The sequence below is a fragment of the Aquarana catesbeiana genome, linkage group LG03, assembly GCF_042186555.1.
Source record: "Aquarana catesbeiana isolate 2022-GZ linkage group LG03, ASM4218655v1, whole genome shotgun sequence".
Lineage (NCBI taxonomy): Eukaryota > Metazoa > Chordata > Amphibia > Anura > Ranidae > Aquarana > Aquarana catesbeiana.
This window is the reverse complement of record NC_133326.1, coordinates 194010677-194038452: the sequence shown is the minus strand read 5'-3', so window position 1 is coordinate 194038452 and position 27776 is coordinate 194010677. Positions and strand designations below refer to the sequence as shown.

The following is a 27776-nucleotide window of genomic DNA, read 5'->3' as shown; positions in this document are numbered from 1 at the left end:
TTCTTCACCCTGTGGTAGACTCTCAGTGGCAACAAAATGTAAAATGTTCAGGAAGCAAAACTAGAAACTATACTGTAATGTTGTTGGCCATATTTGACAAATGATTTGGCAATTTTGGGGCTTTTTAATTGACTTTCAAGTACAGAAACCTGTCACCAACAATTGCTTGTTTAGCTTTAAGTGAATAAACCATCTGAAATTGAAGTGAAAATTGATCAAAACCTCTGCTTTGCCAACTAAAAAGCATTTTTCATCTGTTTCCATTCCTGCTGGAATCCAAACTTGGAAATAATTGAAAGATTGTTGTAGTTGAAAACTAAAGGAAAGCTACAAAATTAAAATGGGTTACTCTTATTCTGCCATGTTAGGTTGGATGATTTGTTGGATGGAATTTACTAAAACTGTAGCAGACAGAATCTGGAGCAGCTGTGCATAAAAACCTGATTTTAATTTGAGTTTCTTCACTTCCTGTCATTAAACCCATACTATGAAAAACTCTCATTATGTGCTATATAACATACTGTGCATATTCACAAAGTGCTATGCATTGGTTTTGTGTGGAGTGAAATAAACCTGGTTGATCTTGCATTCAGCTTTCCCACCCATTTTCTTTGTGTCCCAACTGCAGCCTGAGATTGTGTAGAACAGCTGCTGCCATCAACTGACCATGTTCCAGATTTAGTTCCCTTCTAAGCTCTTAACCACTTAAGCCCCGGACCATTTGGCTGGCCAAAGACCAGAGCACTTTTTGCGATTCGGCACTGCGTCGCTTTAACTGACAATTGCGCGGTTGTGCAACATGGCTCCCACACAATATTGACGTCCTTTTTTCCCCACAAATAGAGCTTTCTTTTGGTGGTATTTGATCACCTCTGCGTTTTTTTATTTTTTGCGTTATAAACAAAAAAATAGCGACAATTTTGAAAAAACACATTGTTTTATACTTTTTTGCTATAATAAATATCCCCCAAAAATATACAAAAAACATTTTTTTCCTCAGTTTAGGCCAATACATATTCTAGATATTTTTGGTAAAAAAAAATGGCAATAAGCGTTTATTGATTGGTTTGCGCAAATGTTATAGCGTCTACAAAATAGGATATAGTTTTATGGCATTTTTATTTTTAATTTCTTTTTACTAGTAATGGCGGTGATCTGCCATTTTTTTTGGGACTGCAACATTATGGCGGACACATCGGACATTTTTGGAACCATTGTCATTTATACAGCAATCAGTGCTATACAAATGCATTGATTTCTGTGTAAATGACTGGCAGTGAAGGGGTTCAAGTGTGATTCTAACTGGGGGGGGGGCGTGGCTGTGTGTGACACGACACTGATCACCACTCCCCATTACAGGGAGCGGTGATCAGTGTCCTGTCACTAGGCAGAATGGGGAAATGCTTGTTTACATCAGCATTTCCCCATTCTTCCTCTCAGTGAAACGATCGCGGGTATACCCGCGGACATGGAGTCCGCGGGACCCGCGATCCCACTCATGGAGGTCGCGGCGCAAACTGCTTCTTAAAGAACAACGTACGGATACGTTAATCTGCTTGTACTTGCCCTTCTGCCGACGTATATCGGCATGAGCCGGTCGGCAAGCGGTTAATTTCCTCCTTTTTTTTTTTTTTCATCTGTGCAGCCCACATGACTATAGAGTCACACATGTGGGCTTATACACAGTGGTAAATGACACTGCCCTCCCTCCCTCCTCCATATCTTCCTATTGCTGAACACTATAAGGGTGGGATATAGTATGCTGATTAATTGCATTCACTAAGAAACTCACAAAAAGCTTAGTTTTAATGTAAATCAGTATTGAATATATCAAATGTAATTGCTAATATCTGTAAAGTTAAAAAAGAGCCTTGGATGCAGATGCGGCCTGAAAACAAAATGCTACTGTCAATTAGAGCTGCACGATTCTGGATAAAATGAAAAGCACGATTCCTTTGCTTAGAATAAAGATCACAATTCCCTCACGATTCTAAAGAACTTTTTTATTTTAAAGATTTACAACCCCTAAATATTAGGTTATCAAACAAGATGTCAATAAAATGAGGGCATAACTCTTTGCTTCAATCAATTTTTAACCACATAACCTCCCTGGCGGTTTACCCAAGTGTGGCTCGGGGTTAAACTTCAGCACCATTAGCGGTAACCCCAAGCCACGCTCGGGATTACATCTCAGGATCCTGGTGCGGTATACTTGCCTTGTCCCCAGGATCCTGCAATGTCCCCCCGTTGTGTCCGCAGGCTCTGTCCTCCCCCCGAAGCCTCTCTGTGCTGTGCTCCGTTCCCTGCGAGAGTTGCGACGCACGGGGGCGGAGCCTGACGGCAAATTAAAAAAAGTGAAAATTCATAACACATACAGTACACTGTAATCTTACAGATTACAGTACTGGATGAAATAATTTTCTAGTGCCCTGGGTGCAGTTTTATATGATATATACTGTTCTTTCTGCCTGAAAACTGGAGATTGTCCATAGCAACCAAAAAGTGTCCCTTTACGTCAAAATTGGTTTTAGACCAGCTAGAAAACAGCGATAGTAAATTAGAAAACTTGCAGAATTGAGCGATAGTGAATCATGGGGAAATTTATTATTATTATATTATTATTTTTTATAATTATTTATATTTATTTATTATATTATAACTTATGATTTTGTGTTTCAAACTTCATCATACCCGGGATATCTACTAGACTCTTGGTGGACAGATTTAAGTGCGTTATTGCTAAGAATTACAGGCCTACAATATAAAACGCCAAATCTCTATGCAAAATAATTGTACCGCTTTGAGACGCAAAAATCTGAAATAATCATACCGCCAGGGAGATTAAGGACAGAGCCTCTTTCTGAGATTTGGTGTTTACAAGTTAACAACTGTTGTTTTTGCTAGAAAATTACTTAGAACCCCCAAACATTTATATATATTTTTTTCTAACACCCTAGAGAATAAAATGGCGGTCGTTGCAATGCTTTGTCACACCGTATTTGCGCAGCAGTCTTACACTATTTTGGGAACAAATACACCTTTTTCAATTAAAAAATAAGACAACAGAAAAGTTAGCCCAATTTTTTTTCATATTGTGAAAGATAATGTTACGCAGAGTAAATTGATACCCAACATGTCACGCAAAATTGCGTCCCCTCGTGGAATGGTAACAAACTTTTACCCTTAAAAATCTCCATAGGCAACGTTTAAAAAATCCTACAGGTTGGATGTTTTGAGTTACAGACGAGGTCTAAGGCTAGAATTATTGCTCTCGCTCTACCGATCGATACCTCACGTGTGGTTTGAACACCGTTTTCATATGCGGGCGTTGCTCACATATGCGTTCGCTTCTGCACGTGAGCTCGACGGGACACGGCGCGTTTAAAATTTTTTTTTTCTTATTTATTTTACCTTTTTATTTTTACACCGTTCTTTAAAAAAATAAAATGTCACTTTTTTTCCTATTACAAGGAATGTAAACATCCCTTAGAAAATAATAGAAAAAAAGCATGATAGGACCTCTTAAATATGAGATCTGGGGTCAAAAAGACCTCAGATCTCATATTTACACTAAAATGCAATAAAAAATAAATGTCATTAAAAAAAAATAGAAAAAAAAAATGTTGCTTTAAGAGCTATGGGCGGAAGTGACGTTTTTACGTCGCTTCTGCCCTGCAATGGTATGGAGATGGGTGGGGGCCATCTTCCCCTCACTCGTCTTCATACCAAGCCAGGGAGAGGACCCGATTGCTTCCGCTGCTACCGATAGCTACGGTAATCGGCGGAGGGCACCGGAGAGCGGTGTGAAGGGGCCCTCTCCCGTGGCCGATAAAAGTGATCTCGCGATGAAGCCGCCGCAGAGACCACTTTCATCTGAAGCCAGACCGCTCCCTGGAAAAGAGGATATACCGGGGTTATGGTTGCTAGCTGCTGCCATAATAACGATATCCCTCTTCAATGTGCCGACGTATATCGGCGTGAGCTGGTCTGGAAGTGGTTAAAGTGTAATGAAAAATAATGTAATGTGTAAAGAAATAAAAAATTACCATTACGTAGGGATGCAACGGATCAAAAAACTCTTGGTTCGGATCGTTCCTCTGATCAGGAGTCACGGATCGGATCATTTTCGGATCAATAAAAAAAAAATTAATTGAATTTACAAAAACCTGTGAAAATTCCACACCATATAGTCCCCACTGTAATATCCACAATCTCCCTCACTGTAATATCCACAATCTCTGTCCCCACTGTAATATCCACAATCTCTGTCCCCACTGTAATATCCACAATCTCTGTCCCCACTGTAATATCCACAATCTCTGTCCCCACTGTAATATCCACAATCTCCGTCCCCACTGTAATATCCACGTCATCTCGCCCACTGTAATATCCACATCTTTCCCCACTGTAATATCCACATCTCCCCACATCTCGATTGGGGCTTGCTTGCTTGCAGTTGAGGAGGCTGATGATGATATCAGCGTGCCGCTCACCTAGGCCGCCGCCGGGTGTATACCAAGATGGCCGCCGCTCCTGAGCTAGGCTGAAGCCATGGCCTGTCCTAAGGCCGAGGAGGCAGAGCGCTCTGCCGATCGCGTGTGTGCCGATCCAAACAAGCTGAACCGCTTGGATCACAGATCGGTGATGATACGTTGCACCCCTACCATTAAGTTATATTGGGGTCTTTTTTATTTTTTTTTTTAGTACTCACTGATCCCATTTACTGATACCTACCACAACTTTTTTGTTTACACTTTAGCTGTCAGCAATGGTACAAAAAGTTAATCATTTTTCTTTCTTTTATTTTGCTTTTTTTTTTTTTCAATGTGAAATGTGTAAGTATATGTTAAAGCTGTAAAACTATTAATGAACAAAGCAAACAAAAAAAATACATTTGAATTATTAATAGTTTTTAAAATAAAAGTAAAAAAAAAATAAAAAATCATCAGGAAAATGATAATTAAATGGAGAAGGAGAATAAGGAGTTCAGGCTGATTAGAGTAAATTAAGGGTTAATAAGGAGTTAAACAGAGAAACAATTTAATAAAAACAAAAAATATATATATTTTTTACTTGACAAAGTTGCTTTAAACTGATCTCATTTGCAGACCAAAGTTCATCCCTTTTGATCTGTAAATGAATAAACAGAAAGATGCAATGGGGTTTATTTACTAAAGGCAAATCCACTTTGCACTACAAGTGCACTTGGAAGTGCAGTCGCTGTAGATCTGAGGGGGACATGCAAGGAAAATAAAAAAAACACATTTTTGCCTGTACATTATTGGATGATAAAATCGGCAGAGCTTCCTGTCATTTCAGATCTTCCCCTCAGATCTAAAGCGACTGCACTTCCAAGTGCACTTGTAGTGCAAAGTGGATTTGCCTTTAGTAAATCAACCCCAATGTCTCTTTCAGCGCTGAGCAATGTTGTTGATAAACATTGCTGGCTGCTTTTTTTTGACGGCTGTGAGCTGGGGAACTGCTCTGCGCTTTTTATTATGAATCATGGAAATGTGGGGGGTCGAATCGAGATCACAATCTTTTAACCACTTTATGATAGCCTCACGCAGATATACTGCGGCAGAGTAACGTACCTGTACGTTACTCCCCTCCCGCAGGCGGTCGGCATCGTTGCAGGAGCGATCCGTCCTGAAGGGGGAGGTCACTGATTCATGGCCACCCCCTCACGATCGCTCCTGATGAATGGGAAGCTTCTTCTGCTTCTGAAATGTAAACAGAAGCAGAGGAAGTGATGTCATTTCTCCTCGTGTTGGTCTTTTCGTCCAGAAACCAATTACGGTTTCCGAATTTAAGACCTGTCTGGGCCTATCCCTCGACATGGGCATAGTTAAAATGAGTATGTTGCGGTCATATTGGTCCCCTGACCCAATTTACCATATGCCCGTGTTCTCTGCCTCTATGACCAGGGTACGATACGAGCAGATCTTGCGGTTCATGTATTTCAACAACAATGAACTCTGTCGTCCTCGTGGAGACCCTGGATATGACTGGCTCTACAAAATTCTTCCCCTCGTAAACCACTTCAACGAACGTTTTGCAGCTTTGTTTACTCCCCATCAAGTTGTCTGCGTTGATGAGTCCCTGATTACGTTTTCTGGCCGCTTGTCTTTCAAACAGTATCTTCTCAGCAAGCGTGCCAGATACGGGGTCAAGATGTATAAGCTCTGTGACAGGGCCACAGGCTACACATTTTTAGTTTAGTTTTATGGTTTATGAGGGAAGAGATGGTCACATAGAGCCGCCAAACTGCCCAGATTACATAGGGAGTGCTGGCAAGATAGTGTGGGACTTGGTGTCACCCTTATTCGGGAAAGGTGTACCATTTGTGTGTGGACAATAATTACACGAGCGTGCCACTTTTTAGTCACTTGTTTGATCATCAGATTGACGCATGTGACACTGTGCGATCTAATCGCCAGGGCTTATCTTGGAGGTTTGTAGATTCTCGTCTTGGGCTGGGGGAGAGAGCCTGCTTGAAATGAAATAACTTGATCGCTGTGAAGTGGAGGGATAATAAGAATGTTTTCGTTCTGTCCTCCCTTCATGCAGACACGATGGTCCAAATTCCTACGGCGACTGGTGTTGTGGAGAAACCCCTCTGTATCCACGAATATAACTAAAATATGGGAGGGGTGGAGACCTCAATGCCCAGTTGTTGGCGTACCTAGTTGCCCGTAAGGCCAGATGCTGGAACAAACAGTGTTTGTATACTTATTTCAATTGGCTTTGCTGAACGCTCATGTGCTATACAGAGCTTTAGGACGGACTGGATCCTTCCTTAAATTCCAGGAAGAGATCGTCAGAGCCCTTCTGTTTCCGGACGGTGCTTCACCTCACCTTCCCAATCCAAATGCAGTAAGCCGGCTGCATGAGAGGCATTTTCCGTATGTCCTCCGTGGTACCCCTACCCAACGAACCCCCCAAAGAAGATGTTGTGTCTGTAGCAAAAAAATATAAATAAAAAAAACAAAAATAGTTGTCGTTTTATTGTTCTCTCTCTCACTACTCTCTCTCTATTTCTCTCTATTTTTACTGTATTCTATTCTGCAATGTCTTATTGTTAGGTTTTATCATGTTTGCTTTTCAGGTATGTAATTTTTTTATACTTTACTGTTTACTGTGTTTTATTATTAACCATTTTTTTGTTTTCAGGTACACCATCCAGCTGCAGCGCGGATTTATTTATCTTGACAGCAACAGCGTTTGCTCCCACGATACATAAAGCTGTGACTCCAGCACTGTAGGAAGTGATTTCACCACCACAATTAAAAAAAAGAGCATATATTTTGAAGCATGAGGGCAGCAGGGGTGCAGGAGCAATTTGCTCATAACTTTTGGGGCGGATGCCCCCATGCTTTGGCATATATATATATTTTAGTCACAGATTGCGTTAAAAAATGTTTTATTTTTTTACTATATTTTTTTGTATTTGCTTTGCAGGTATGGTATGTCTTACTGTTATAATGTAATGTTACTTTGTTTTACTGTTAACCATCATTTGCTTAGCAGGTACGCCATTCAGTTGCAGCGCAGATTTATTCATCTTGACAGCAACAGCGTTTGCTCCCACGATACATAAAGCCTGGACTCCAGTGCTGTAGGAGGTGATTTCACCACCACAGTTAAAAACAAAATGGTGCATGTGTTCCCATCATTAGAAGTGGGTGGATGAAGGGAGGTAGTCTAATAGTGGGCATACCCACCGATCAATCTCTTTTTTTCGTTCAGCCCACAGGCTGCATGAAAAAAAAGATTACAATATATGCCCAACAAGGACCAGCAACGTACTGGTATGTTGTGGACTTTGAGTGATTGTACAAGAATGATGCCTGCGGGTTTAGGTATCATTATTTTCAGCCAGCGGTCGGCTTTCATGTAAAAGCAATCCTAGTGGCTAATTAGCCTCTAGACTGCTTTTACAAGCAGTGGGAGGGAATGTCCCCCCCCTCCCACCGTCTTCCATGGTTTTCTCTGGCTCTCCTGTCCCAACAGGGAACCTAAGAATGCAGCCGGTGGTTCAGCCAGCTGACCATAGAGCCGATCAGCTACAGTCATCTCTATGGCCTAAGAAACCGGACGCTACGAGCATTTCATGACTTAGATTTCTCCGAATGTACACCCTGTTTCAAATTATTATGCCAATGATATTTTTCTCATTTACCTAAATAATTGATGTAAACAACAGCATAATTCTCATGTTATCAACTATTAAGAGTAGGAAGTGTATAAAGTGTAGCGCTATATGCGTGTAAATGAAAAACGTAGTGAGCTAAGCCCAAACCATTCCTAGAGGGCCCACGAAAAAAATAATATAATTCAAAGTTACATATAAATGACTAAACACAGTCAGAAATGTACTGAGTGCCACACACTGTCATATAAATTGGTACTAATAGACCAGTGAAAAAACAACATGAAAAAAATAATATAAAAGTGAAGAAATAACAAAATGTCCATAAATGTTGAATATTATGAAATGAAATTCAACACCCGCCACCAAAAGTCTCTGAGGGTTGGATAATGAAAACAACGATGGAAAGCTTCTGCCAAGTGAATAGATAAAACACCAGATAAATAAGACGTCTCAATGAGTGTCGGGACCACCACCGGAGCATCAGAGGAGGCTTACCGGAACCAGGTGACTTGAAAAGACATACGTCTTACAAGTCTGAGAAAACTTGTTTAGCCACCAAGGCTGGCAAGATGGATCCTCAGGTGTCCTCAACTTCAAATGGGGGGGGAGAGAGATAGAGATCCCGTCACAGCTTCAACCGTCCAGACTTATCAACAGGCCAACCGGATATATTTACATGCCATGGGAGAAATAAAGCTCACATGGCATGATATTGTTTAAAAACATGAATTTATTAAAACAATAAAAAGGAACACTCACATGTTAGGAGATCAAAATAAGCTCAACACTGTATATCAATCGCGGTGATCGTAGGGAGTCCACCCAACATGTTTCGACTAACGAGCCTTCATCTGGGGTGTGGACCTCCTAGCTCTCCTACCGTCAATATTATATTGGCAGACCAAGCATTTTTTTTTCATGGTCTTTCATGACATCCTTCTCCATCCAACATAAACATATTAGAAGAATTTTTGAACACCATTGGGACGTTCTAAAAACAGATAAGATCTTGGGCCCTATGTTGCCCAGAACCCCTAAGGTGGTCTTCAAGGGTGCTCCGTCCCTTTGTAATAGGTTGGCACCTAATGTGGTTAATCCCCCAAACAAACCTTCCTTTTTTCACAACTGGACCGGTTTTCACCCCTGTAAAAAATGCTTGGTCTGCCAATATAATATTGACGGTAGGAGAGCTAGTCACACCTTTTCCTCCACAGTGACTGGCCGTTCCTACAAGATCAAGCAGTTCTGCACCTGTGCGACCACAGGGGTAGTTTACCTTTTGACCTGCCCATGTGGCAAACAGTATGTGGGGCGAACTATCAGGTCATTTACTACCAGAGACTCTGAGCACATCAACCTTATTAAGGCAGGTAGCACCAAACACACGGTACCTCGTCACTATAGGGAATTCCACGATCGAAACCCTAAAGGCACTCAGTTTCTCATCATTGACAAATTTGTGGCTCCCTGGCGGGGTGGATCAACCCTTAGGGGGGTCTCCCGTCTTGAGACTTACTGGATTTACGAATTGAGTTGCCACTTCCCGCAAGGTATCAACGTGGAGTGGGACATTAATTCGTTTATTAATCAGGCATAGCTACTCATGATCTCTCTCAATTTTATTTCCATTTTTATATTATATATTTTTTCTGGTGTTTATGTTTTTTAATTAAGTTTTTGACCACTAATTTATTTTATGTTGTGACATCATACAATTACTTTTTGTATCTGTGTACCTTGGTGGATGTCCCCTTTTCTTAGTGGTATTATTGTTATTGATAGTCCCCCTTGCATATGGTGCATTACATGCATCCTTCGGGATGTCCCCCATTGGTAGTGTCACTTTTTAATATTTTATGGTTGTGGCTATTGCCCCCATGAAGATAATAGCACTTAATTTTTTTAATTTTACCATTTTTTATTTCCATTTTGAGCTTGTTGACGCTTATAATTTGGATGCGCTCCAGGTTCTTATCACTTCCACCTTTGCTGACGCTTGGCTTGGGTTATGAGATCGCCGGGATGTATTTCCGGCCTTCTCTAGCCCATTGGGGCTCTCTTCCCTACTTACAGGAAGTACGGGAATGGTCAGCGTGGTGACGAAGCTAGGTCCCGAGCGTCGAATGCGCGCGCGCGCAACATTTCGACGGAGGCGGGCCCTGTCTATACATTTGATGCGGAGTCCGAGGGGCGGAGCGTGATGGCGCTCCGACCCATGGATTCGCTAACTGAGAGCGAGGCTTGGTGCGCAGGCGGACTTCCCCTCGGGACTTCTGCTATTGCGCACGGCCCTGCTACCTGGATACGCCCGGCGGGCGGAGCGTGAAGGCGCTCTGATCTGCCTATTTGGCCATGCTGACACCGAGGCTTGGTTAAAACCTGAGCACTTCCGGGTCAGCTGGCCATATGAATATTATAGATGCTTCTTTTTGCCTTTTTTCTTATTTTTGAATTCCATTAACTGGCGCTAGTGGCATAATACCACTGACTAGAATCCCACAATTTATATATACTGCATACTATTTATACCAATTTATCAAACCGGAAGTGACATCAGTGGGGCACTTCCTGTGCTGTGACACTCCCAGTGGGGGTCACTTCTAGTTTAAATAGCGGTGAGGTGGGGGGGTTCCACACCCCAGATGAAGGCTCGTTAGTCGAAACATGTTGGGTGGACTCCCTACGATCACCGCGATTGATATACAGTGTTGAGCTTATTTTGATCTCCTAACATGTGAGTGTTCCTTTTTATTGTTTTAATAAATTCATGTTTTTAAACAATATCATGCCATGTGAGCTTTATTTCTCCCATGGCATGTAAATATATCCGGTTGGCCTGTTGATAAGTCTGGACGGCTGAAGCTGTGACGGGATCTCTATCTCTCTCCCCCCCCATTTGAAGTTGAGGACACCTGAGGATCCATCTTGCCAGCCTTGGTGGCTAAACAAGTTTTCTGAGACTTGTAAGACGTATGTCTTTTCAAGTCACCTGGTTCCGGTAAGCCTCCTCTGATGCTCCGGTGGTGGTCCCGACACTCATTGAGACGTCTTATTTATCTGGTGTTTTATCTATTCACTTGGCAGAAACTTTCCATCGTTGTTTTCATTATCCAACCCTCAGAGACTTTTGGTGGCGGGTGTTGAATTTCATTTCATAATATTCAACATTTATGGACATTTTGTTATTTCTTCACTTTTATATTATTTTTTTCATGTTGTTTTTTCACTGGTCTATTAGTACCAATTTATATGACAGTGTGTGGCACTCAGTACATTTCTGACTGTGTTTAGTCATTTATATGTAACTTTGAATTATATTATTTTTTTCGTGGGCCCTCCAGGAATGGTTTGGGCTTAGCTCACTACGTTTTTCATTTACACGCATATAGCGCTACACTTTATACACTTCCTAATTCTATTTTTCCTTTGTCTAAGAGGAGTGTCAGCTGCTTATTGTGTAACCATCTTTTATTATTATTGGTGCAGCGCTGTACTCATCTCCCATTGGTTCAACTATTAAGAGTACAATTCAAATTTTATTGAACACACCTCCTAATGATAACACTTTTTTCAAAATAAAAAACTTACAATGCACTGTTCCAAATTATTACGCACAGTAAGTTTCAAAACACTTTATGTAGAAAAAAAGTTCTTGTAAAGAACTGAAAATTGTCATTTGTTGTGTTTGCAGCATATTTACTGATATCAAAAGCTATTTCAATCAAACTTTGAACAACATTTTAACTTTTTAAACATTTTAACAGGTCACGTTACATTTTAACATAGGACCCCTTATTTGATAGCAGCTTCACAAGTCTTGCATCCATTGAACTTGTGAGTTTTTGGACCGTTTCTGCTTGAATTTGTTTGCAAGATGTCCGAATAGCCTCCCAGAGCTGCTGTTTGGATGGAAACTGCCTCCCACCCTCGTAGATCTTTTACTTGAGGATATGCTCAAGGTTATCAATTTGATTGAGGTCAGTGGAGGATGGAGGCCACACAATGACTTTCTCTCCTTTTATCCCCATAGCAGCCATTGATGCAGAGGTATTCTTTGCAGCATGAGATGGTGCATTGTCATGCATGAAGATGATTTTATTACGGAAAGCATAGTTCTTCCTTCTGTACCAGGGAAGGAAGTGGTCAGTCAGGAACTCCACATACTTTGCAGAGGTCCTCTTTACATCTTCAGGGACCCTAAAGGGTCCGACCAGCTTTCTTCCCATGATTCCGACACAAAACATGACTCCACCACCGTCTTGCTGACATCGCAACCTTGTTGGAACAGGGTGGCTGTCCACCAACCATCCACTACTCCATCTATCTGGACCACCCAGGGTTGCACGGCACTCATCAGTGAACAGGACTGTTTGAAAATTAGTCTTCATGTATTTTTCTGCCCAATGCAGCATTTTCTGTTTGTGAGCATTGGTTAGTAGTGGCCGAATGGAAGTTTTATGCACAGTTGCAAGACTCTGGAGGACTCTACACCTTGATGTTCGTGGGACTCCAAAAGCACCAGCAGCTTCAAATATCTGTTTGCTGCTATGTAATGGTGTTTTAGCAGCTGCTCTCTTGATCCGATGCATAGATCTGGCAGAAATCTTCCTCAATGTGCCTTTATCTGCACAAAACCCGTCTGTGCTCTGAATCATCCACAAATCTCTTAATAGTGCGATGATCATGCTTAAGTTTTTGTGAAATATCTAATATTTTCATGCCTCATCCAAGACATTGAACTATTTCACTCTTTTCGGCAGCAGAGAGATCCCTTTTCTTCCCCATATTGCTTGAAAATGGTGCTCTGCTTAATAATGTGGAACACCCTCCTTTAGTAGTTTTTCCTTTTAATTGGGCTCACCTGGCAATCTAATTATCACAGGTGTCCGAGATTGTTTTCAGTGATCAAAAGAGCCCTGAGACACAATGCCATCCATGAGTTAAACTGAAAAACAAAACATTTAATCTTTGTGACACTGAAATAGAATTTGCACAGTAATTTGGAACAGGGTGTAAACAGCGCCTTTGAGAAATTGGGAAAGCATTTTATCACACCGATCTTGGTGTGGTCAGATGCTTTGAGGGCAGAGGAGAGATCTAGGGTCTAATAGACCCCAATTTTTTCAAAAAAGAGTACATGTCAATACCTATTGCTATCATAGGGGATATTTATGTTCCCTGAGATAACAATAAAAATGATAAAAATAAAAAAAAAAGAAAGGAACAGTTTAAAAATAAAATAAAAAAGCAAAATAAATAATTAAAAAAAATAAAAGCACCCCTGCCCCCCCCCGCTCTCGCGCAAAGGCAAACGCAAGTCGGTCTGGCGTCATATGTAAACAGTAATTGCACCATGCATCTGAGGTATCACCACGAAGGTCAGATCGAGGGCAATAATTTTAGCATTAGATGTCCTCTGTAAATCTAAAGTGGTAACCTGTAAAGGTTTTTAACAGTATGTAGCTTGTCGCCGTTGCACGTTTATGCGCAATTTTAAAGCATGTCATGTTTGGTATCCATGTGCTCGGCCTAAGATCATCTTTTTTATTTCATCAAACATTTGGCCAATATAGTCTATGTAATCTGTAGGGCCTTTGCTTAAAAAAATATATAATATTTGGGGGTTCAAAGTAATTTTCTTGCAAAAAAAAAATATTTTTTTTATGTAAACAAAGTGTCAGAAAGAGCTTTGTCTTCAAGTGGTTAGAAGAGTGGGTGATGTGTGACATAAGTTTCTAAATGTTGTGCATAAAATGCCAGGACAGTTCAAACCCCCCCTTGAAAATTACCCCTTTTTGGAAAGTAGACACCCCAAGCTATTTGCTGAGAGGCATGTCGAGTCCATGGAATATTTTATATTTTGACACAAGTTGCGGGAAAAAGACAATTTTTTTTTTTTTGCACAAAGTTGTCACTAAATGATCCATTTCTCAAACATGCCACGGGTATATGAAATTACACCCCAAAATACATTCTGTTGCTTCTCCTGAGTACGGGGATACCACATGTGTGAGACTTTTTGGGAGCTTAGCCGCGTACAGGACCCCGAAAACCAAGCACCGCCTTCAAGCTTTCTAAGGGTGTAAATTTTTTATTTCACTCCTCGCTGCCTATCACAGTTTCGGAGGCCATGGAATGCCCAGACGGCACAAAACCCCCCAAATGACCCCATTTTGGAAAGTTGACACCCCAAGCTATTTGCTGAGAGAGATGTTGAGTATTTTCCAGTCCTCGCTTTTTGTCACAAAGTTTTGTAAATTGAAAAAAAAAAAAATTTTTCTTTTCTTTCTTCATGTTCAAAAACAAATGAGAGCTGCAAAATACTCACCATGCCTCTCCGCAAATAGCTTACTCCCAAAAAGTCCCACACGTGGTATCCTCGTACTCAGGAGAAGCAGCAAAATGTATTTTGGGGTGCAACTCCACATATAACCATGGCATATGTGAGCAATATATCATTTAGTGACAACTTTTGTAAAAAAAAATATTTTTGTTGTCATTATTCAATCACTTGGGACAAATAAATTAAATATTCAATGGGCTCAACATGCCTCTCAGCAATTTTCTTTGGGTGTCTACTTTCCAAAATGGGGTCATTGGGGGGGGGGGGGGGGTTGTACTGCCCTGCCATTTTAGCACCTCAAGAAATGAGATAGGCAGTCATGAACTAAAAGCTGTGTAAATTCCAGAAAATATACCCTAGTTTGTAGATGCTATAACTTTTGCGCAAACCAATAAATATACGCTTATTGACATTTTTTTTACCAAAGACATGGCTGAATACATTTTGGCCTAAATGTATGACTAAAATTGAGTTTATTGGATTTTTCTTATAATAAAAAGTAGAACATATAATTTTTTTTCAAAATTTTCGGTCTTTTTCCATTTATATCACAAAAAATAAAAATTGCAGAGTCAATCAAAAACGGTCAAAAGAAAGCTCTATTTGTGGGAAAAAAAGGATGCAAAATTTGTTTGAGTACAACATTGCATGACCACGTAATTACCAGTTAAAGCAGCGCAGTGCCAAATTGTAAAAAGTCCTCTGGTCTTTAGGGAGCCAAATGATCCAGGACATAAGTGGTTAGGGATTATTTGTGCAGCTCTACTGTCAATCATCTTGGACTCCGTCTACACCATATTAATGCATAAAAAAATATATATTTGATGTTTGATAAAGATTTTTCCTGGTGCCTCCATGGCAGCATACCAATGGTTGGTTGCTCCGCCCCCTACCAACCCACAGGACCACTTTAACTCTATAAAAAAGAGTTGCTCCCCTCAGTCAGTATTCTTTTTTCTGTCCTCATCCCAGCAGGATCATTATCAGCCCTACCTCACCTCTTTATGGTGTAACCGTTGCAGGTTCATGCTCTCCTGCAGTATGGAGTCCCATGGCTTGGGCTGCTAAATGCGCCAGATAAGTATGGGAGGCCGTTTTTTTTTCTGTGGATCTTTTTTTTGGGCCAGATCAGAAGATTAGCAGGAGCCTAATTTCTCTCCTCTATGCTCTTCCCTGATGGCATGTCTCATATCTTTGTAGAGGAGGCTTTTACCTGCCTTTAGCATTCCTCCATGGATATTGTTCGCCCCTCCTGTAGCAGTGTGCGGCGCTTCGCGCGCGCCGATCTGCTCTGTTTTTACCCGGCGGGGGGGGGGCGGAGTCACGGCGTGACGTTATTTGACAATACAGCGCTTGCGCAGTAGCAGACTGAAGCCTTCAGCTGCCATCTTGGTACTCCCAAAGTGCTCTCAGCATAAATGAAGAGCCTGGGATTCATTACATAGCTAGCTGTCAAAGAGAAGACATCTCCCTAAGTGTCTTCCCTGACAATGACAATGGAGCCTGGCCAAGGTATTTAGGGACTGGCTTGTTTTATGTGTTGGGTATGCGTGTGTGTGTGTGTGTGTGTGTATATGTATGTATATATATATTGTAACATCGGGGGTTGGTTTAGCTTAAGGGTAGAGCTTACCAGTGAGCTGAGTCCACGCCAGATATGCAGTTTTAAGGGCTTGTAGGCCCACTTTTATTAAAGAAAGAAAATGTCTGATAACAGAAGAGTTGCCCACACAGGGGTTTCAGCTTTCCACAGCAACAATGTAAGTTCAATCAAAAATACCAAGCCACCTGGCTCTCTTTAGCAGCACTGCTGCTCAGACTTATGCTTCAGCCCTCTCGGCTCTATAACAGAGTTCCTGTACACCCAGTACCTCAGCACTCTTTTTCAGCTTCCTTTTCCAGCCCACAGGCTTGGACCCTCTGTCTACTCTGACAGACCTGTGCAGACATGCACACTTCTCCCTTGCTTGCCTGGACTCCTCGGGAGGGTGGAGCCCAGAACTATGGTCAGGTGTCTACAAATAGCCCAACACACACCTGACCAGTCAATATGCTGGTGGATCTCAAAATCTGGAGAAAGCTGCGAAAGCAGTTTTCTCCAGTCCACTTTAACTCCATTTTCATAGTGACAGGGACTCTCACCATTACAATATATATATATATATATATATATATATATATAATTTATATATAGTTCATATATAGTTAAAAAAAAAAACTTCTATCCTTTTTTTTTCCAGCTGCCCCTAGTAATGTGATACCGCAAAAAAAAAGATCCTCATCATACCACTAGGTTTAGGGCTGCAACAATCAGGTAAGTTAAAAATAAAAAAAAGAGCACTCCGGGCAACTTAGAACATATTTTTTGTTTCTACAGCCCGCATCGGAGATCATCCCGCAGATCATCCCACCGAAGCTCTCCAGATAGGAGATCGAAATGTCGTAGGAGCTCAGGGCACTCTCATTCATCCTAAGCTCATGCTTCCCGCAGTGGCCAGAGGTCACCCCGACATACCCCTAGCAGACACGAATCCCACAGATTGGTGTATCCAAGAGAGAGAACCTGTTGGGTATGTGGAAAACAAGCGCTGCCGGAAAAATTGGTTTGCGAGAAGTGTCTACTAGAAGCTACAGGAGACAAAGAGAAAGACAAGCAGCAGTCTCGGGAATCAATTAAGAGCCTGATCAAGGATTCAATTAGGGAATTGGCCCTCTCCCAAGACCAAGTTAACCCATCATCGGCCGAAGCAGCAATAAATGCGCCCTCTCCTCATTCGGACGCAGAGGTGAATTCTGAAGATGAGGGGGAAAGCTTTTGACTTCGCTCTAGTTGAACCTTTCATCACCGTTGTCAAGGATGCAATCCAGTGGGAGGAAAATCCGGAGCCCCCTTCTAAAACAAAAAAGTATTTCCCACATCTGAAAAAGAAGTTATCAGCCTTTCCCTTGATGGAAGAAATCATGGAGGTGGTGACAGACGAATGGCAGAAGGTGGACAGAAGACCCATTGCATATAATCGTTTTTCTAAGTTATACCCACTGGCAGAAGCAGACGCGCAGCTTTTTGATACTGTACCATCTGTGGACGCCTCAGTTATGAGGTTGGTGAGAAATTCAACTTTACCACTAGAAGACATAGTCTCCTTTAGTCTCACAATAGACCCCTCCTTGCTCTGAAGAAACCAGCGTTCATTGGCTGGTGAAACGCGTCAGCGGTGTGACGTCAGCACGTCATTGGGAGCCGCGCGCTATTCGATCTGGCTTGTCTCTACACAGATCCAACAGCTGATACAGCTAATACAGCTGACACCTGCCTCTCATCTGACCACGCACCAGACCAAGGCATTTTTTCCAACAGCGGCTCCACAGCGAGGGAAGGCTCTATCATCTGAGCAGCCAAACGGCTCGTATCCATATAGAGACTCAGGAACGAAAGGATTACTGCAATCTGACGACGGAGACAGTGCGGTTGGTGAGACCCTTCCACTCCATTCGGCACTTCAAAAACGTATGTCAGTTTTCTTTGCACACCCCTACTTTTGTCTCTATGGACATATAACCTGCTGCCTCTGTAGATTAATATGCACCCCCTCCTGTTGGAATTTTGGAGTGGTCTGATTTGAACTTTGCCAAACAGCTGGTGTTCATACAACCTTTTTTTGAACCAACGCTGCATGAGATCTATTCATCTGTGTTCAACAATATTATATTTAACCTTACAGCCAGATCGCCCACCAATATCCATAATATTTAAGGGGTACTAGAACTGTTCTCGCATTACGGAATACATCATTTGTGGATACCTTATTACCAAATCTAATACTCTAACCGAGCTGGACTTCCATAATTTCCACTATACCCTAATATATGGTAGTTGTCTGAATGATGTGTATGTGTGGGTGTGTAGCCGCGGCTCCCATATGTTTTTAATTATCCCCTGTGACAACGTTGTCCAATTTTTTAATTGGTTTGTGAGTACCGTCTGTCCATATTGCTCTTTTTCACATTTTTTGTATCTCAATTTGGTTTTTCATTTTTTGGTAATTAATAAAGCTGGTTTGTGTTCACACTAGTGTTCTCTGTTGATCCTCTTTGGAGAATTTTTTCTCCCGGTTTTTCCCTATATGCACTTTAGGGCAACTTGAACTGCATGCAGGCTAAACCCTGCATGATTGCTTTACACTTACCTGTAACAGCGGCCATTTATTAAATCAATTTAATTAATAGGTTGATCCAGGCAATATCTCTGCTTTTTTTGTTCCTTTAAAGATGTCCTTGACCGAAGGATTGATGCAGACCTGAAAAAGACTTATCAGGCGGCTGCAGGAGCATGCAAACCGGCGGTAGCTCTGACCTCGATCTCAAGGGCCATCAGAGTATGGTCGGACAACGTGGAAACGACCCTCAGACAAGGGGTGGGCTCAGAAGAAATTATTAAGGCACTGGATGAATTAAAGTTGGCCTCAGATTTCATAGCAGCAGCAGCGATTGATGTTTTAAAATGTTCTTCTAGGGCCATGCTGTATTCCATCACGGCCAGAAGGGCATTGTGGTTAAAACCATGTTCGGCCGACCCGACGTCTAAACAATTATGATGTCGTATTCTGTACGATGGAAAAGCTCTGTTCGGCGAAAAGATGGATACAGCAATTACCAGGGTCACAGGGGGAAAAAGTGGTTTAATTCCCCAGGACAGAGGCAGGAGGAAGAGATTCGCTAGTCTTCCAGCGGGCCAGCTAAGAGGGAAGGATTCCCGATCCTACCGCCCTGGAAGGGAATACAGAAGGGGCTGGAAAGGTTCACAAGCTACTTTCCTGAGATCGGCAAAACCAAAAGCCTCTACATGCACAATTGAGAGCCAGAAGTCCTTTTGACGCCCTCCCCACCCAAACTGGTCCGGTGGGAGCCCGTCTAAAGGCGTTTGCCCAGGTTTGGGTGGAAGATTGTGTAGACCAGTGGGCAGTGTCCACGGTCTGTCAAGGCCATTTCTGGAGATTCAAAAGGCAACCTCCCCTCTATTCCTTTCAACCCACCAAGATCCCAGCCTCCAGAGAAAAGAAGGAGGCCCTTCTTCAATATGTCAGAATGCTTGTTCTCCAGCAGGCAGTGGTACCAGTTCCAGACTTGGAGAACCGTTTAGGCTTTTTTTCCCCGGTCTTCTTGGTCCCCAAAAAGTCGGGGGGTTGGAGGCCGGTACTAGACCTGAAGAGACTGAACATATCCGTGTGGAACATTTCAAGATGGAGTCCTTAAACACGGTCATTCTATCCGTTCAGCCAGGAGATTGGATGGCGTCCATACACCTTCAGGATGCATATCTTCATATACCTATCCACCCTCAGTTTCAGCCTTTTCTTTGGTTCAGAATAAGCGAATTACATCTTCAATTCCAATGCCTTCCCTTTGGGATTTCAACAGCGCCCAGAACCTTCAAGTACTTGGCTCCTCTTCGAGAGAAGTACTATTTGGGCGATATTCTAGTTCTATCCCAGCACAGACAGACCTTGGTGATACATGTACAATTGGTCCTAGACACACTGATAAAGTTCGGTTGGCTAATCAACTACGCCAAAAGTCAACTTCTGCCCACACAGGAGATAACTTACCTAGGGGCATTCTTCAACACTCCAGGAAGAGCAGTCTCACCCCGTCAGAAAAGATCCCTTCATTGATAGGGAAGGTGAAAAGGGCACTAGCGAGCCATTCTATGTCAGCGTCAGACTGTCTGAGCCTGCTCGGTTCCCTCTCTTCATGCATACCCATGGTGAGATGGCATCTACGGACTTTCCAGATGGGCTTCTTATCACAGTGGATGAAAAGTCTCCTAGATCAGAGGATATCAATTACGCCTGCAATGAAATCCAGCCTTTGGTGGTGGACAAGGCCATCCAACCTTTTGCTTCACTGTCCCCTTGGCCCCTTCCCATGGACTGTTCTGATGACAGACGCGAGTCAGTTAGGATGGGGGGCACATTATCAAGATCAGTTGGTACAGGGCAGGTGGCAGTTCAATGCAACAGAGGTAGTGTCAAACACTTTGGAGCTGAGGGCGGCTTGGTTGGCAGTCTTGTCTCTGACCACCTTCCTCAGGGGCAAATCCATCCTCCTCCAGATGGACAACAGAGCGGCAGTGGCTTATGTTCAGAATCAAGGGGGAACGCACAGCAGGTCCCTCCTGAACGAAGTGACACCCATTCTGACATGGGCCGAAAGGAATTTAGTCAACCTACGGGCCTCCTATATCCCAGGACCAGAGAACCAGTTAGCCGATCAGCTTTCAAGATTTTTCAGCCACAACAACGAGTGGTCTCTGAATCCGAGGGTCTTCTCCTGGATATGCCAGCAGTGGGGCACTCCCAAAATAGATCTATTTGCCTCCCCGCTCAATGCAAAGACACCGCTATTCTTTTCAAGATCCCCATCTCCGAAGTCAGCCGGGGTGGATGCTCTAACCCAACCATGGAACTTTCAAATGGCATACGCATACCCCCCAACTCCACTGATACTGAGGTTCCTCCAACGCCTAACAGAGGTGATCACAATTTTGGCAGTGATTCCATACTGGCCCAAGAGACCGTGGTTCACGCTGCTAGTCAAGATGGCCTTGTGCAAACCGCTTCCCCTTCCACGCATAGACAACCTTTTGTCTCAAGGCAAGTTCTGTTACCCGCACCCGGAGATCCTGGACTTGAGGGTCTGGAAATTGAACGGAAAAGGTTGGGCGAGTTAGGATGTTCGCATGATGTCATTCAAACCCTACTGCAGGCCAGAAAATCATCTACGAATTCCACATACTATAGAATTTGGAGAAAGTTTATGGAATTGGCAGAGACTAACCATTTTGATCCTCTAAACCCCGGAATCCAGAACATACTCCTCTTTTTACAGAGTGGATTGGACTTAGGTTTGGGCCTGAACATGCTTGAGGTCCAGGTCTCAGCTCTTTCAGCTCTAACAGATACCCGGTGGGCACTAGACCCTCTTGTGGAACGTTTTTTGAAAGCAGTTCTTACATTGAGACCTCCCAGAAAGACGCTTTACCCCAAATGGGATTTGACTATTGTGCTTAGTGTCCTTTCAAAACCTCAGTTTGCTCCCACAGAAGAATGCACCTTGGAGGATATTTCTCTGAAGGCAGTCTTTCTAGTCGCCATCACTTCAGGTCGCAGGGTATCAGAGATCCAAGCATTAGGGTCACAAGACATTACCTTCTTCCCAGACAGGGTGGTGTTACAGCCCATTCATCAGTTCATCCCTAAAGTACCTTCAGTCTTCCATCTAAACCAAGAGTGTGTTCTTCTAGCATTCGGGGAGGATCCAGCCTCCTCAAAACTGCATGAGTTGGATATAGCCAGATCCCTAGGTCAGTACCTGAATTTGACGCAGCAGTTCAGGAAAGATCAGCGGCTATTTGTCATCCCAAAAGGTGCCAGGAAGGGAATGGCGACATCCAAGACGACCTTGGCAAGCTGGATTGTAAAGTTAATACAAAGAGCATATTGGGCTAGTGGTCTTCCAGTTCCAGTTGCGGTCAATGCACACTCAACACGTGGAATAGCCTCCTCCTGGGCAGCTTTGGTGCGGGTCTCCCCTGAGACAATTTGCAGAGTGGCCAGCTGGTCCTCCTTTAGCACGTTCATGTCCCACTATAGTGTAGACCCAGCAGTCCTTACTTCCCAAGAGTTTGGGGAAAGGACCTTGCAGTCGACTGTACTGTAGTTTTTTTCTTATTAAATTTTCGTTATTGCAGTACCCTCCCTGTAAGCGAGTTATTTACCATTGGTATGCTGCCATGGAGGCACCAGGAAAATGGAAAATGGAATACTTACCTTTCCGTAATTTACCTTTCCTGGTGCCTGCCCATGGCAGCATACAAATAAGAAAAAAGGGGGGTTGAATCGCGCTAAAACAGATTGGTGATCATACACATCATCACCAAACCAAATATTTAGAACCAAGGGAAGAGTTCCCCTTTAGTGTATACATAATATACAAAACACATGTCAAATGAATAATCAATCCAAAAATAAAATGTTCAAAGTGATAATAAAAAGTCCATGTATAAAAAATAAATCACCCAAGTGATATAAAAGTATCTTAAAAAAGTTCCAAAAAACATAAATTCTTGCTGTGAGAAGAAAAAAGCGTGCTTGCTCCACCACCGTGAAATCAGACTGGCCGCTTACCAGAAACTCATGATCCCCCGTTACAGAAGATCAGAGAAAGCTGTTTGTTAATACTGCTTCGAACCACGACCAGTGGATCAGAGACCTTATACCGAGATGATATGACTGATTTCTGATTGGGACTCTAAAACAAAGTTAATACTGCAGCTGCAGGAACAGATTCACAGGACTCAAATACTGTGTTTAAAATGTCCGTTCGGTGAAAAATTTATTATTACATGTTATTTTATACATAGATAAGAAAGGGGTGGTGTGAGATGTTATTAAAAGCTAACAAATAGAAATATGTTATTAAAAGCTAACAAATAGAAATATATTATTAAAAACTAGCGAATAGAACAATTGCAAAAGTAAAACCTTGAAAAGGGAGGGGGGAGTAGAGAGCGTTTAGTAGGAGAAGTGTCTGTGTGTTAGGTGAAGGTTACAGAACACATTTCAACAGTGAGAACAAAATTGATTCTCTTGTGCTTAAATGAACAATACAATGAATGTCCATGTCATTTCCCCCCTTTTGTTTATTTGACACCATTCTTCTCCGCGTTACGTTCAGCCGATTGCTGGTAACTCCAGTTACATTGGCGCAGAGAGACGGCGTCTTGTTCAGCTCTCTCCTAGCTTTCTCACAATAATGGGTTCATCAGGGCTGGTGGTACATTTGTTGGTACAGCGGGTAGTCACACAGAGGCATAGCCTGATGAGGAAGTAAATAACAAACATGAGAAATAGGAACATCACAATGTAAGCGCCTAGTTTCTGTAACCATGTTGCTATGCCATATAAAAAATCACCAAAACCTCCTAAACCCTGAAACCTCCTAAACCCTGGTTACATCCATCTTTAGCAATATCTCTGGCCTTATTCTGTAGTTCTCTTATCTTAGCAAGATGCCCTTTAATAATGTCCTCATTAACAGAAATGTATATACAACAGTCAGTGCGAAATATCTTACACATCCCACCTTGAGCTGCAGTGAGATAATTTAGCGTTAATCTGTGCTCTAATACTACTTTTTTAAGCTGAGCCATTTCTTCATTTAATAAACCTATATCAGTGGTAGTAAGGTTAATAATCTCATCTACAATTCTAGTGTAGTTATTTAGTCTTTTCATTGCTTCAATTCCCCATCCTGTCCAGGAAGGGAACCATGACCATGCCATGTCACCTTCAGTGAACAGCTCTCTTTTGAACACTAAAGGGTATTCTGGACTTTGAACTGGTCGCACTGTATCTTTGCGAACAGCCAAAGCAGGTACTAACTTCCCAATGTAACATGTACCTGTAACATTAGTAGGAAGCCAGGCGTAAGCTTTATTTCCACATATATAATATAACCCTCTACGTATGGACGGTATGCCTGCTCCTAAAAAACTGGAAGCAATAACATGGAATCTCAGGAAACCGATATTTTCACATATTGGAAACTGTGAGCAATTTGTACTATAAAGGGTTCTATTTAGTTCTGGATCTGGGATATAATAATATTGATCATTGTTTCCTCCATAAACTGTAATTTTTGCTCCGCTGCAATCTGAATTGCCCAACCGTCTACATTTAGTGTTAAACGGGCATGTGATGTTTAAACAAATCTGTGGAGTGTTTATCTGTTTCGAAACCATCAAAGTTACTGATCTGTGCTCATTAGCTGTGGAGACTATGTATGAGCCATTTATTCTGGTCCTGTTTAGATCAGTGAAATTGAGAGGCATTGCTATCATGGGTATTGTTCCTGTTTGGGGATGTAAGTGAGAACACACCCAGCAGTTACTAGCGTTGCTATGGGTTGCATACAATTTTAACATTTGGATGAAAGGGTTATTTTTCCATGTCTCAGTTCTCACAAACAACAAAAAGAAAAGAAACATTAAGGGCGCTCTGGTGGAGGTGGGTAGCTGGTCAGAGGGATGATAGTGATGAGATGGCACTTCTGGCAGCACTTTGGTTAGAGGAGAAGCAACTCTGAAGATATAAAAAAGGAAAAGAAAGGCGCCTCTAAGTGCAGTATGTAAAATTTAATAGAGTGCACAAAGGGTTAAAAGCACTTACAAGATTGTTGAGTGTTAAAAGACATGATAAAATCAGGAGTCCTCATCTGTGGCATGTGTCCATCCTCAGCACGGTGGTAGAGAGCAGTGTAGAGCCGTCCAGCAGCTGTAAAGCGTTCTCATGCGTGTTGAAAAGAGGAGGCAGCAGGGAAGCCTGTAATCTAACAGATTTGAGTGAGAAGCCTGCAACTGTTGGGGAAAATATAGCCCTGTTTTGGGTGGCCCTCCAAATAAAATCTCATAGGGGGACAGCCCATGTGGTTGTTTAGGGGTAGTTCGTACAGAATATAGGGCTAATGGCAAAGCTTCCACCCATCCTTTTCCTGTATCTGCTTTAATTTTTGCACATCTGTTTTTCAAAATTCCATTAAGTCTCTCAACTTTACCACTACTTTGTGGATGATAAGGTGTATGGAAAGCTTGCTGTATGTGAAGTGCTTCCATTACCTCTTTCATTACTTCCCCAGTAAAATGGGTTCCTCTGTCACTCTCAATAGTTTCAGGAACTCCATATCTACAAACTATTTCATTCAAAATTTTCTTTGCTGTTTTTGCATTTGCTTTGGCTACTGGCCAGCTCTCGGGCCAACCTGAAAACATGTCAACACACACTAAAGCAAACTCATAGGTGCCTATTCTGGGCATCTGAATGTAGTCTATTTGAATTCTTTGGAAAGGGAAATCTGGCTTTGGAGAATGCCTTTGGGGAACATGAACAGGCCTCCCTGCATTGTACAGAGCACAAGTGAGACATGAAGCACAAAACCTGGCTGCAAATGCACTAAATCCAGGTGCTATCCAATAGCAGTCAGTAAGTGCCACCATCGCGCCCTTAGCAAGATGACTGACGCCATGTGCCAGCTGTGCTAAAACTGGGTACAAACTCCTGGGTAGACACCACCTGTTGCCAGCGCTCCACAGGCCCTGCTGATTTTGGGTAGCATTACATTTGATCCACTTATCCTTCTCTTCATCAGGGGCCTGGTTCTGCAACTGAATTAGAGTTTCTACATCCCACTGCTCTTGATGAGGGGAATCTGTCCCCGCTACCTGGGCGACCCCTACAGTGGGTGTGACTCCAAATGCCATAAGGGCAGCATCCTTTGCCGCTTGGTCCGCTAAAGCATTTCCTCTGGCTGTCATGTCACTTCCCCTTGCATGCCCTTTTACCTTCAAGATGGCAACTTCTGCTGGTTTCTGAAAGGCCTCAAATAGCCGCTCTATGAGTTTTGCATGTCTCACTGGCTTCCCTGCACTAGTCAGAAAGTGCCGTGCTTTCCAGATAGGCCCAAAATCGTGGGCTATTCCAAATGCATATCTGCTGTCAGTGTAAACATTTCCCCTTTGATTCTCTAGGAGATGACATGCTTTGACTACAGCATACAACTCCGCTTCCTGTGCTGACATCTGGGGTTTCAATGCTTCCTGATGTAAAATGGTGTCTGTAGTGGTTACAGCAAACCCTGTGTGTGGCTGACCATCATCAGTGTAAAATCTGGAACCATCTACGAATAAGTGTGTGTCACAATCTGATAAGGGCTCATCTTTTGCTGGTGTGACAGAGGCCCTTTCTACCTCCATAAGAGCCATACAATCATGAGAAAAACTCGCAGGTTCTACATCAGTACCATTTGTTGCATCTTCCTCATCAATTATAGGAAGAAGAGTAGCCGGATTTAAAGTAACACATCGTTTGATTGTTAAATTCGATGGAGCAAAAAGAGCAGACTAGTACTTGTCAAATCTACTGGCAGACACATGTCTAGTATTTACTTGATTCATGATTTCCTGTACTGCATGTGGCACATACAGGATCAGAGCAGAATCTAGTACAAGCTCCGTTACTTTGTCTAGCAGCAAAATGCAGGCTGCTATGGCTCGCATACAACTGGGGGAGCCTTTGATGACAGGGTCTAATGAGGCTGATACATACATCACAGGCCTCTGTTTGTCTCCATGTAGCTGGGTGAGTACACCTGCAGCAAATCCATTGACTTCATGACAGAACAACGAGAAAGTCTTAGTATAGTCAGGAAGTCCAATGGCGGGAGCTTCAGACAAAATTTTAATAAGCTCCTTCATCTGCAATTCATTGTCCCATGTGAGTTTGAAAGGGTTTCTAGTGGTAGCCTCATATAGAGGAGCCATAAGTTCTGATGCATTTGGAATCCAGTCCCTACAATATCCCACTAACCCCAGGAAGGCACGTAGTTGCCGTACATTTTTTGGCTTTTCAAAGTTTTGTAGAGTTTTAACTCGATCTGGGGTTAGGTGACAGATTCCATGTGAAATGCAGTGACCCAGGAAGATCACTTTCTCTTGGCAGTATTGTAGCTTATCTTTGCTAACTTTGTTGTTACTGTTATAGAGAAACAGGAGAAGGCTTACTGTTTCTCTGCTACAAATGTCCTTTGTATCAGAACAAATAAGCAAATCGTCTATGTACTGAAGCAAAACTGTGTTTGGGTGTAAGGGGGACCATTGGTCCAATACTTGCTTTAACGCAGTATTATATTCAGAGGGGCTACTCACACAGCCTTGGGGCAATCTTGTCCATGCTAACTTTTGAGCATCATGGGTAAATGAAAAAAGGTGCCAGCAATCTGGGTGCAGGGGCACCGAAAAGAAAGCATTTGCAAGATCAATCACTGTAAAGCAGGTGCTGGAGGCAGGTATTCCACTTAGTAAAGTGCGGGGGTTGGGCACGATCGGGGTATCTGCCTCTATTATATTTTTAATGGCTCTCAAATCATGCACCATGCGATATGTCACCTGCCCACCCTTCTTGTCTGGCTTCTTTGCAATTGGGAACAGGGGTGTATTGACCTGGGACTTAATTGGTACAACAACCCCTGCTGCTTTCAGTTGAGTGATTTGATCCTTTATCCCCTCAGTCTGAGCAATACTCCGTGCGTACTGTTTAATCTGTGGGAGAGGGGCTCCTGGTTTAATTTTTATCATGACTGGGGTGCAATCCAGCAGACCTACATCATATTTACTGGTGGCCCATAATTCAGTGGGAATCGCTTTCAATTCTGGTGGAAATGGCA

General features: G+C 42.5%; 1 protein-coding gene across 4 annotated transcripts in view; it reads left to right on the top strand.

Annotated features, from left to right (window-relative positions):
* Positions 1-27776, top strand: part of LRRK2 (leucine rich repeat kinase 2) — a 546702-nt gene that overhangs the window by 174023 nt on the left and 344903 nt on the right. The window lies entirely within an intron of this gene.